Genomic DNA, 12,856 nt, shown 5'->3' on the forward strand with positions numbered 1-12,856 from the left:
TGTTCCGTTTTAATGACTAAAATAAACTAAATTACCTTTAATAGAGCAGAGAAAATTAGTTTATATTTACAATTCTCATCTCCCTCTTGCATGCCAAAACTTCTTTCTTCTTTTCTCTTAATTCGGCATGCAAGAAGGAGATGAGAATTGTGTCTTCTATCTCCCCGCTCACCATAAAAGCATATGAAATTTTATTATTATTAAACTTATACTTTTAATTAAAAAATTTATAACTTAAACCTTACAAAATCATAAGCCACCGTCCACTTTAATTCTTAAGGTGGGAATATTGGCACATGAGTCCTTAATCTTTATTTCTAATTAAAAATTCTCTAATAATTGAATTTTTATCAGTTTTACAATTTAGTCCTTGTACCTTAATATTAATATTTAATATTTACAAACATGGTTTACAGAAATGAGGTTCTAAAACCACATTTTTCGACACCATTGAATTTTAGGTCATTACATACTTCATATGGATTTCATTTTCTAGCCAAAATATCAATGACTAATTGATTGATTGTATATATAATCTATTAGTCTTGTTTGTGCATTATGATTCTAATAACTTATTTGCAGATGAGAAGTAAGGTGGCTACCTTCTATGGTGGTTCTGGTGCTTCCGGCACCATAGGTATGTGCTTTCCCCTCATTCTCCTAATTTCACATTTCATACTCAACAAAACACTCCAACCCACTAACACTGATTTTGCAAGAGGAGCTTTTGGGTATGGAAACTTGTACAACGATGTGTATGGAGTTAACATACTAGCATTGATCATTTCATTGTTCATATTTTATATTTTTTTCATGCTCTTCCTTTGCCTTTGGTGGTGCATCAAGAAACAAACACTTCTTTTAGCTCCACGCCACCGATGTTGGTTTGTTTTTGCTTCAACACAAGATACTGCTCCTCCTTTACGAGCAACAAAAGGGCTTGAATTGGGTTCTCATATTTTTCCAAAAAATGTGTTGGCTTGGGGTAATCATCATCAAGTTCAGGCTTCTACTGCATTTTGAACTATTAATATACACTTTTGCTTGTAAATATTTGATATTTTTTCCTTTTTGTCATGTGATTCATTAATGAATCATATTAATGTGTATTTTGTAAAGTCTTTAGGTTACCTAATATATATGTTTCATGTTGAATTTGTTAATAATTAGGATGTTTTAGACCTCATTGAAAATGTATGTTGGATCTTACTGATCGCTTTTAGTATTATATCAACTGGATTTGGTTTGTACTGTTAACTATATATCTCTAGTAAAAGAAATTTATGATAGAGCCTACTATTACTATATACTCTTGCTTGTAAATATTTTATATTATTTCATTTTGGTCCTATGATTCATTAATGAATCACATTACTGTGTATTTTATAAAGTATTTAGGTTACCTAATATATATGCTTCATGTTGAATTTGTTGATAATTAGGATGTTATCGGACCTAATTGAAAATGTATGTTGGATCTTATAGACTGTTTTAGTATTGTATCACCTGGATTTGGTTTGTATTGTTAACTATATATCTCTAGCAAAAGAAATTTATGATAGAGCCTACTATTACTATTGTAACACCCCTAACCCTTATCCGTCGCCGAAACAGGGTTACGGAGCATTACCAGACTTTTCAAATTCAAATATGAACATTGTATAACATTTTATATACATATTAGAAATCATCATAAATCACTCATATTGTCCCTTGTATAAGCCTTTGAGGTCCAAAATATGCATTAGAAGTAAATCGAGACTAAACCGAAAACTCAAAATTTTTCCAAAAATTTCAAAATTTTCCTTAAGTGCAAAGGACACACCTCCGTATGGTTCACAGGCTAAGAGACACGCCCGTGTCTTAGGCCGTGTGGGTATTCAAAATGAGGCACACGGCCGTGTTCCAACCCGTGTTCATGCCCGTGTACCTCTCTGACTTGGGTTACATGGCCAAGCCACACGCCCGTGTGCTAGGCCGTGTACAAAAACCTGTGCATTTTGTTTCTAAATTTTAAGGATGCAGAGGACACATGACCAGACCACATGCCCATGTACTTGGCAATGTATCACACACGGCTGAGACACACGCCCATGTCTCTGCCCGCGTGGACAAAAATTGGCCATTTCAATGCCACTTTTCTCACCCATTTAGATATCAACCTATATACAACATTTTAACACATCAAAATACCACAACCAAACATTCAAAACAAGCCAAAATCATGTATTATATACAATATATTATCACTTATACCTTAAATGCTTAAACTTACCTATTTAGTCTATTTAACAAATTTTACTAAGGGATTACTACTAAATAAATGCCTATAAGCATATATCCATCATAACCATGTCATAATTTACTTCATTTCTAAACTAAAATATATATATCTAGGTTGATTATGTAAACAAAACATCATTCATAACATTTAAACATGCCAACTTAAATCTAATCCACACCAATCCCTATACATGCCATATAAACCACGTTGAACACTTTAAAAATTACCGAAATAAGCTGGATAATGTGACTTGATGTGCTGATCCGATCTTCTGACCTCACGAAAATCTACAAAGACATTAAATAACACGAGTAAGCTTAATGAAGTTTAGTAAGTTCAATGGGTTAAACATAGATCTTACCGAACCTACTATAATAAATCAATTAAATAAATTCATTCAATGAAAACTCCCTGTCAACCACAAATTCAATCGATGAATATGCTTATTTCAAACCAATATCAATAATAACAATAAGTCTCCCAATTTCAATTACATAATTCACTTACCAAATCTTACCAAATCGGAGAACGGCTTATGGATATGAGTACATCGTTTTCAGAAGCCCGAAGGCTGAACAAAATCACATAAGTGCTAAACAGAAACCTATAAGGGTTAAACGGAAGCTCATAAGAGCTGAACAGAAACCCGTAAGGGTTAAACAGAAGCTCAATAGAGCTGAACGGAAACCCATTAGGGTTTAACAGAAACTCATATGAGTTAAACAGAAGCTCGTGAGAGCTAAACGGAAGGTAAACACGAAAGTTCGAAATAAATGCTGAACCTCGATTTACTTGGATAATTTTCCGTCCATTCTTCCTTTGTTGATTGCCGTAGAACGATCGTACTAAATCTCGTGTTCCATTCATTTTGAACATTCAATTCAATTTATTAATTTTAACAGTAAATTTTTATTTTCAATAATAGATATGAATAAATACATAATACCATTCATCAATTTAATATATAAACGTTAAATTTTAACCATACGAACTTACCTGAGTTAATTTGTAAGATTTGTAGTAGTTCAGGGACTATTTTGCTAATTTCCCTTTTTCACAATTATCTACGGGCTCTTGATCTAAAATATAAAATTGTCCATTCATTAGCATATATTTTAGTTTCAATTTTCTTCACAATTAATACCCTCAATTTTTGAAATTACACAATTACCCCAACTTTTACAATTTTTTCAATTTAGTCCCTTACTAATTAGCCTAAAAATGAGCTATTTTTCTCAATTGAAAATTTATCTAAATATTCTAGGCCATCATAAAGCCCTTGATAAACATAATTTAATACCAAACCCTAATATTTAGTCTTTTCACAATTTAATCCTAAAATCAATATCTATCATATTCACTTTATAAAATCATCATATAAAAAAATTAAAGCTCTAAATCCATGTTATTTCATCAAAAACATCCAGCATTCATCAATGGTAACTTTTAAAATTTCCAATAAAATTAAAAACTAATGAAATAGATAGTTGGACCTAATTGTAAAAGTCTTAAAAACATGAAAATTCCAAGAAAAGGCTAGAATTAAACTTAAATGAAGCTAAAATATGAAATCCAGCCTTGAGAGCTTTTCAATGGTGTTTTTGATAGAAAAATTGATGAAGAAAATGTCTAGAAACTTTTAGGTTTTTCAATTTGATATTTTAAATTTCATTATTTCCAATTTTGCCCTTTTAATCACATCATATTTGTCATTTTTCTATGCCTATGCCGCCTCAGCCAATTCACTTAGGCCCAATTACTCTTTAAGTCCTCCTTATTTACTATTTGGGCTATGTAATCACTATTTCTTTAATTAGCAAGTTTTACACCTTTTTCAATTTAGTCCTTTTTATTTAATTAGCTATCGAAACGTTAAAATATTTACGGCTTGATTTATAGAATCAAGGTCTCGATACCTCGTTTTTGAAACCAATTAACCTAATAAATCTTTCTAAAACACAAATCACTAATTCAAAAATCTTTCTAAATTCACATGTAACTCGTAAATACTAAATAATAAAATTTACGAGCTTAATCGTCAGATTTTATGGTTTCAAACCACTGTTTTTGACACCACTGAAAATCAGGTTGTTACAACTATATACTCTTGTAAATATTTGATATTGTTTCCTTTTTTTCATGTGATTTTAATTTACAAATATATTATCAATTGAAAATAAGATCCATATTTTGAGTACAAAACTATGTACTAAAATTTATTGCTTTGGTTTGATGTGTCTAAAGGTGTTTTTGATTTCTTAGTTGGAAACGCTAAATTTATGTAAAACCTTTAGGTTACCTAATATATATGCGGTGTTTCTAAGGCATGAAACCTCATGTAATCATTATGAAAATTTGACTAATTAGGCATGTAAGAGGGAGATTAGAATTGTGTCTTCTCTTTCTGTCCACTTACCATAAAAGCATATGGCATTTTATTATTATACTTTTTAATATTGTTTCTTTTTTGTCCTATGATTCATTATTGAATCACATTAATGTGTATTTTGTAAAGTCTTTAGGTTACCTAATATATATGCAGTGTTTCTAAGGCATGTAACATCATGTACCATTAATGTTCCATTCCAATGAGAAAGAAACTTTGGAATAAATTCGCAAATGATTGCAACCATTAATGTTAAGTTTTAATGACTAAAATAAACTAAATTACCCTTAATAAAGCAAAAAAAATGCACCTAAAAGAAATTGACAACCAGTTAGATGAGTTTATATGTATAATTCTCATCTCCCTCTTACATGTTGAAACTTCCTTCTTCTTTTCTCTAGTTCCGATGGAACACGAAATATTCCAAAGGGTTGAACCCAAGGGAGGATGGCAGTTGAGCAATTCCAAGCTAAAATCATGGAAAGGAAGGAGTCTAAACAACTAATCGCTAAAGGTTATATTATGATAAATCATAAAATGAAGAGTGATTAAACTAAACTATCGATTAACTACCTAAAGGACTAAATTGTAAAGATTGCAAAATATGAAATTCACAAATAACTAACAAGCGGTGGTTGGTTGACTTCAATGTGGTTCACTAATCATTTAATTAATGTTTTAAATTGCTTAATCTCCCAAAGTGGCTTCATTCTACCTCTCAGTCTCAACTTTATCAAGTTAGACAAATTAGTCTAGTTTATCTCTTGATCTTACCGGCTAACCTGGGAGTAAAGAATCAGTGCACAACAGGATCTCCTCTTAGTCTCATTTGCCTAAATATTCCCTTATGGTTGTCAATCCTAAGTTTTTAGTTTCATTCAATTTAGTCCAATTTGTTGCAATTTAGTCCCTTAGCCAAAAATTAGTTTACCCACATCTCCATCAACCAACCCCTTTAGGAGTTTAGTTACTTATGATAAAAACTAAACTAACAAGCATAAAAGAAAGAAACATGACAACCATTAAAGTAAAACTTAAGAAAAATGAGAAAATTAGGATTTTTAATGGAAAAAACTTAAAAGCAAAGTAAAAAATAACACATAACAGTAATATAAGAAGCAAAGAACATTAAAGCTGAAAGCTTTAACAACTAAAACTAAAGAAAACTAAAATGCATTAAATAAAGATGGAAATGTCATTACAAGAGAAGAAGTAGACTGAAAGTGTAAATAAACCCTAACTACAGTAATAAGTAACTTTACTAACACTAAGAACAATAAGAACAAGAAGAAAATTGTATGAATTTAAAGTCTATAGCTAAGGAAGAAGGTAGAAAATATGAAACCCTGGAAAATAAGAAGAGAAAACCTAAGAAAACTAAAGTAAAAACTATCCTAATTGTGACATTCTCTCTCCTCAGCCAATTTTGGCTGATTTTAACAGCAATTGTGACCAAAAAGCCCTTAAACGGGTCTCTTCTGATTGGTGCTTCGATTGGACAAAGTGATGCCGTCGTAAACTACTAAAAATTTAACTAAGGCAAATGCACCTATCAATTAATAGTATAGCTATGGTGAGCACAAATATCATTCCCACGAAGACTAAAAGTACTAGTAATTATCGCTTTTCTATTATTTAATCGATAAATTGGAGTGATTGATTAAAACTAAAATTAACTAAACTAATTAACTAAAGAACATGAAAAAGAACAAATCAGAAAAATAAAAGATTAACAACTAAGAAGCGAGACAATACCCAGGAAAGAATCCACCTAGACTTCATCTGTCATTATCAATCTAAATTACGCAATTTCTTCACTTAGTATCTTGATCCGTAGAAATCCCTAAATTATGTTAATATCTCTCTCCAAGACTAAGAGCAATTGACTCCAGGTTAATTAATTGAAATTTCTTTCTAATTAAAACCTCTATTATCGCATTAACTCGATCTATAGATTCTCCTATTAGATTTGACTCTAATCCAGTAGATTTATGTCGTCCTATTTCTAGTATTGCATGTAACTCCACTCAATTATGCTAGATCTACTCTTAAACAAGGTATATTCCTTCTCTGATTCAAGCACATCAAACATGGATTAATAGTCTAGAAGTATTAAACCAAGAATTAAATGCACAAAATTGATAACAACATCCAAGTATTAATTGTGTAAAAATAGAAATCAAATAACAGAATTCATACTAGGGTTCATCTCCTTAGATATTTAGAAAATTAGTTCATAATTACAAATAAAAACATCTCAAATACAGCATAACCACAAGAAATAAAGAAACTCATAATAAACTTCAAAAAAATCAAAAGAAGATCTTCAATCTAGATGGAAATTTGCTTCAAAGTTGGCTTCAATGGTGTTTTTAGAGTTGTTTTCTTCAATATTCTCTAACAACTTCCTCCCCTCTTCTTATATTTGGTATATATAGGTCTTAGAATACCCGTCAAACCTAAAAATTATGTTTTTCTGCGTATTTAGAGCACGATTCATGATTTCCACATGGTTTGTCACATGGCCATATGGCAGCCCATGTGGCTCACACGGTCATGTGCCCAGCCTGTGTGGGAGGGTCCAGATTGTGTGGCCCCTGTACCTTGCTCCTATTTTTCGATTTTCACTTGTTTTTCGCTCATTTTGCTCCCAAATTCTCTCCTAAGTATAGAAACATGAATTGAAATGATTAGGAGCATAAAATTCACCATTTTACATCAAATAATCATCTAAACATGCATTAAGAACATGATTAAAACATGTTACTTTTAGCACATATCACAAACATTGCTCATAGTGTCATTTTTTGTCCCTTAACGATAGTGATATAGTGATACTAAGGGCTGGGTATCGCGATATCGTCATCAGTCTTGAAATGAAGGGTCTTCTTGTCACCTAGGTATCTTGATACCCTAGGGGGATATCACGATACTACTGCTTTATGCCTTAGTCCCGAGTCTGATGGGGGTATTGTGATTCCAATACCTTAATGTCGTGATACCCTTGCTTCAGTGATGTTTTCACATGATTTTGGGCCTCCATAAAGTACCAACAACACTTAGACGAAGGTTAGGGTCCCCAATGGCACCATTTACCAATTTAGGTATAAAAAACGAGGCAATTTTCAATTATTCCATCGAAACTTAAAACCTACTAAAAATTACAAAAAAGACATAAAAATACTTGAAAACAAGCTCCTTAAGTTTTATGGGGAAGCCTAATTTAAAAAATCAAATTATGACAGATTAATCATCTATTTATAGGGAGAAGACGTGAAACTCTTGTTGAATTATAGAAGTTTATTTCAATAGAAAAATGAACTCCTAGTTTAACTAGGATTAGGTGCGGCGACAACCCTAGTCAAACGAACTAGGGTTTGTTGTCCCTAGCATTAAACATGAAGGGCTTTTGGGTCTCTCCCATATCAGATTCAATTACAAGTACTTCCTAGACTTTTAACCCAATACATTATAATTCAATCCAACCCGATATTTGTTTTTCTATTTCAAAAAATAAACATCTTAAATTAATTTATTAATTAAATAATTTTTTCAACTCAATTCTAATTCAGTTAAAATCATGACGACTTTAGCATAAAAGAGTATGAGAAAATATATTTAATATTTCTACATTTAATGGATTCACCATAACCAATAAGTTTATTTCTATTTTCAAACTTCAGTTATTTAATCCTAAATTAAATAATAATTTCAAAACCATAAATTCATTTTTCAAGTCATTTCCATTTAAAGAAAACCTCATTCATTTCCAAATGTTTCACATTTCTCTAAATTTATCATTTCTATCCATTTCTTTTCATTTGATTCAACTTGCAATCTATTTCTTGTTTCAACGAGCTAGCAGAGGAGCCGATTGGACATATGCAATTAGTGCTCAAATGATTTATAATTAATTTATATCTTATCGCCTATTAATTACAAACTCATTTAGTCATGAAGTCATTCCACTATAGTATCGTGACTGAGCTTCCCCCAATGACATACCATTACGAAAGCAATTCAATTAATGCTTGTCCAATGAACTTATCATAAGTGTGTTACCCTCATAAGATATTCTTAATCTCTTTGGGATAAATTAGTTCTCCCAATATGTTCCTATTTTATCTCATGGTAACCATTACATATTCCTTCATGAAAAATCAATTACTATCAAATAGTACTCAAGTCATTCATCACAAAGACAAACCACCCTTGACTATTTTTACTTTTCATCTACCATGTAATGCCAATGAGAGGATATCATTTACCCATATCTCGAGCTATGAATTTCACTATTTTGAATGGCATTACATACTGCAGAAGTTGTATACCTAACACATCAACTTTCAGTTCCTTATCAATTTGAACTCAGGCTTTTACTTACATCAAAGTATATGAGTCACACATACAGAGTCTGTCATCCACTCAGGATTAAGGTATGTCACACTTTAAATGTCATAAGTGAATAAATACATAAACAAATTTAGGATCTATTTTTTTGGGTCCAGTCAGATGTATTGTCAGTTCAATCAGTCACATCTATGTCTTTATCTTCTAGGAGTCATCCGTTCTGATGCCCAAGATAAGACATATCCGTAATTGGACTTGATAGATGGCATACTAGTCTTTTAATCGACTTGCTCATTTCTGATTAGACCAATGGCATGTTTAGGTTCGTCTACTAATATAAGTTGTCTTTTTGTATCACGATCTGACCACGTAATACCGTTTAAGATTAGTTTAAACATTAGACAACTAATGAGCTAATATTTGTTTCTACTTTGCTTTGCATGAAAAAACCACATGAGGATATTAAACAAAGTGTATTAATGTAATTCATGAATTATTTTATTAACCAACCTGTTCGAAAAAATTATAAGTGTACATAGACAAAAATACTAAACTTAAGAGACATAGATAACTCCCAAAAGATAGAGACATAAATGTGACTAACTAGACTGACAGTAAATCGAACAAGACTCAAGTAGAATATATCATGAATCCGTTTGTGGATCTAATCACTTGTGACGTTCATAGTGTGGGACACATTAATCCAGATTGGATAGACTATGTATGTGTGATTGATATAATTTGATGTATGTAAAAGCCTGAGTTCGAATAGATAAGGAACCAAAAGCTGGTGCATTGGGTATTCGACTTTTGCAGTATGTAGCGTCATTCACACTAGTGGAATTCATAGCCCAAGACAGGGTAAATGATATCCTCTCATTGGCATTACATGATAGATGAAATGTAAATGTGGTCACTGGTCGTTTATCTTTGTGATGAATGACTTAATTATATGATAGTAATGGACTTTTCATGAAAGAAGATGCAATAGTTACCATGAAATAAAGTAGGATCATATTGGGAGAATAGATTTATCCTGAAGAGATTAAGGATATCTTTTGAGGGTAATACACTTATGACAAGGTCACTGGACGAGTAATTATCGAGTAGCTTTCGTAATGATATGTAATTGGGGAAAGCTCAGTCCTGATACTATTGTTGAATGAATTATATTTTCTGGGAATCTATTGAGAGAGATTTATTTTCCCACTAAAAGTAAGGAAAATATTTTTGGTTCTATGTTTGATTCGAATTTGTTCGAGCCCACACTCGAAACAATTTGTGATATGAGAATAGCGTAGAAGGTCATTCAGTTGAAAGCCGGGAACAAAAATGATCCATCTCGCTCAATGTACAAGTATATTTTGGAAAAATTTTATTGTTATAAATATAATAAACCAGCTCAATTTTCAAAATTCTATTTTTCTTTTATGATAGAAAGCTATTTTCGAATCAGGTTTTGTCCAACATATAATTGTCTGGATCTTAACCAAAAATTTGTCACAAGTTAATTAATTTTTTAAGCTTGAAAATTAGCAACTTGGTTGAATTGTCTTTAATAAAATTTACCCCATTCGTGCATGTATTTAATATGTTTTATTAGCATGCTTATTTACTTATATTTTATTTAACGATATATATTTTTTTAAAATTAAAAAAAAACAAATTAATTGCTGACGTGAAATCCATGTGTATGCCACATCAATAAAATTAATAAATGTTAACATTAGGTGATTTGCAAAAAAAAATAAAAATTTAAGGTTAAATATAAAATTGGTACCCGAACTTGTCCCATTCTCCCATATTGGTACTTATGGTTTTTTTGTCCTAGATTGGTTCCCGAACTTTTTTTTTGCCACTATATTGGTACCTGACACTAGCGCCGTTAACTGTTTTTGACGTGACAGTATTGGCCAATCGCACGTTGCCATGTAGCGTCTTCCTGTACCTCATTTTTCTTTTTCTTTTTTATTTTCTCTCATTCTCTTCCCTTATTTCTCTTCTTTTCTTTTTTTTTTCTTTTTTTGGGTCTGCTTTTACACTTTATCTTTCTTCGATCAAACCCCCCAAAATTTTCCCAATGTTCATACATCTTTCTTTTTATTTTTATTTTCTTCATTTACTTTTTCTTTCTACTACCAAAGTCTTCTTTATCTTTCTTCTTCACTCTTTTGAATCTCCTAGTTTAAAGGCCAATTGCAACGAAGAACTGGTGCCAGATTCTTGGGTTTTTTTCTTGGCTTTTTAAGAACCAAGCTGCTACTACTTTTCACCTTTTCTTTCGCCATGTTGAAACTTCTCCCTCTTCTATTCTCAAACTCAGTTTTTCCACTTAATGATGACCCATATACCTTGTACAAAAACTCTATTTCTGGAACCTGTTAGAACCCAACTATCTCGACCTTAAGTAACATCCAATCAGAAGGACCCTGGCTGCTACTGCTTTCCCACAAACTTTATCACTTATTTTCAGGATCTTGTTCACACAGCTATAACACAGGCTTGTCGATAGGTCCCCTCTATAATGGTGAAGTCCATTGATTGCATTAGGGTCTTCACCAAAGGCTACAATGGAGAAAGTTCTCTGTAATGATTGTGAAACCAAATCTTGCATTAGATTTTTGATGTTCTGTAAGTAAACACCAGATGGGTCTTGAAATTTCTGGTTAGCACAACCCTTAAACACCAAGTTAGTATAATCTGCAGTTGTAGCAACAAAAGGAAAGGATCCCAAAAAGATTGTGATTAAAACCAAACAATCATTCCTTTCATCTAAAAAAATCGAAAATGAATATAAAAGATTAAGTTATAAGTTCCGTTTTCATTTTCAAAATTTCATTTTACTTTTTGTTTTAAAAATCCATTTTCAAGAACAATGGAGAATAGCAATCAATTCAAATCACAAATCCTTCATTATAGCACCAATATTTTCTTAAACCCATTTCTCGAATCCACCATTTCTCTTTCCGTTCTCATTGTTTCTTCTTTTCCTTCACCCAAAACCAATATCCAAAAACCAATTATTTGTGCAAGAAGAAGTACAGGAAGACATTGGTCTGACAAATCGACTAAGCTCGCACTTAAGTTGATTTCAATTTTGGCTTCGAATCTCAAAATCTTACCTCAATCGTTGGATCTTATTGTTGTTGTGTTCTTTGCTTGCTGTTGTGTTGGGATTTTTGTATTCTTTTCTTGTTGTTGTATTAGAGTTTTTGTAGGATTGGGATTAAAGGAAAATGAAGCAATGAAATGAACTAGAGAAATTAAGGTTCCTTGATCTTCTTCTTCAATGATGGAGATTGTAAGGAGAGGCAAAAGAAGAAGCAAATGGGCATTTTAAAAGGGAAAGCATTTTAAGAAAAAAAAAAGGGTTTTTGACAGAAAAAAGAAAGAAGAAAATGAAGAAATGTAAAAACAAACTTGTCGAAACCTTTTTTTTTTTAATTGACTTTTTATTTTAAAATGAAAATAGAGTTGCCACCAATCCGTCTTATTTAGGTGTGATTGGATCACCTTAAAACTTGGTCATTTTAATAAAATGTTAGATTTACTAAAATGATGATTTTCGGTCTACAAAACCTAGGAAATGAGTTCGGGAGTCGGTTACGTATGAGGAAGGATTAGCACCTTCATAACGCCCAAAATTGGTACCTAGTTAATTATTTAATGTCTTGATGTCAAAAATTGAGAATCCGAAGAGAATTTAAAATTCAATCCCTTTCGTGCGATGTTATTTGATGGTATTGAAAAAGTCCCTAACTAAATTGAATTTTTAATCAGAAGGTTTTCTCAGTTCAGGTCGATCAAGATAAAAAATCATGTCCTGTAAGTTGGGG

At 31.6% G+C, this 12,856-nt stretch overlaps 1 pseudogene; it reads right to left on the bottom strand.

Annotated features, from left to right (window-relative positions):
- Positions 1 to 10,712: 10,712 nt before the first annotated feature.
- Positions 10,713 to 11,826, bottom strand: LOC128039638 (plasmodesmata-located protein 1-like; annotated as a pseudogene).
- Between the last annotated feature and the right edge of the window lie 1,030 nt (positions 11,827 to 12,856).

Source organism: Gossypium raimondii, chromosome 3 (genome assembly GCF_025698545.1).
Source record: "Gossypium raimondii isolate GPD5lz chromosome 3, ASM2569854v1, whole genome shotgun sequence".
In the NCBI taxonomy this organism is placed as follows: domain Eukaryota; kingdom Viridiplantae; phylum Streptophyta; class Magnoliopsida; order Malvales; family Malvaceae; genus Gossypium; species Gossypium raimondii.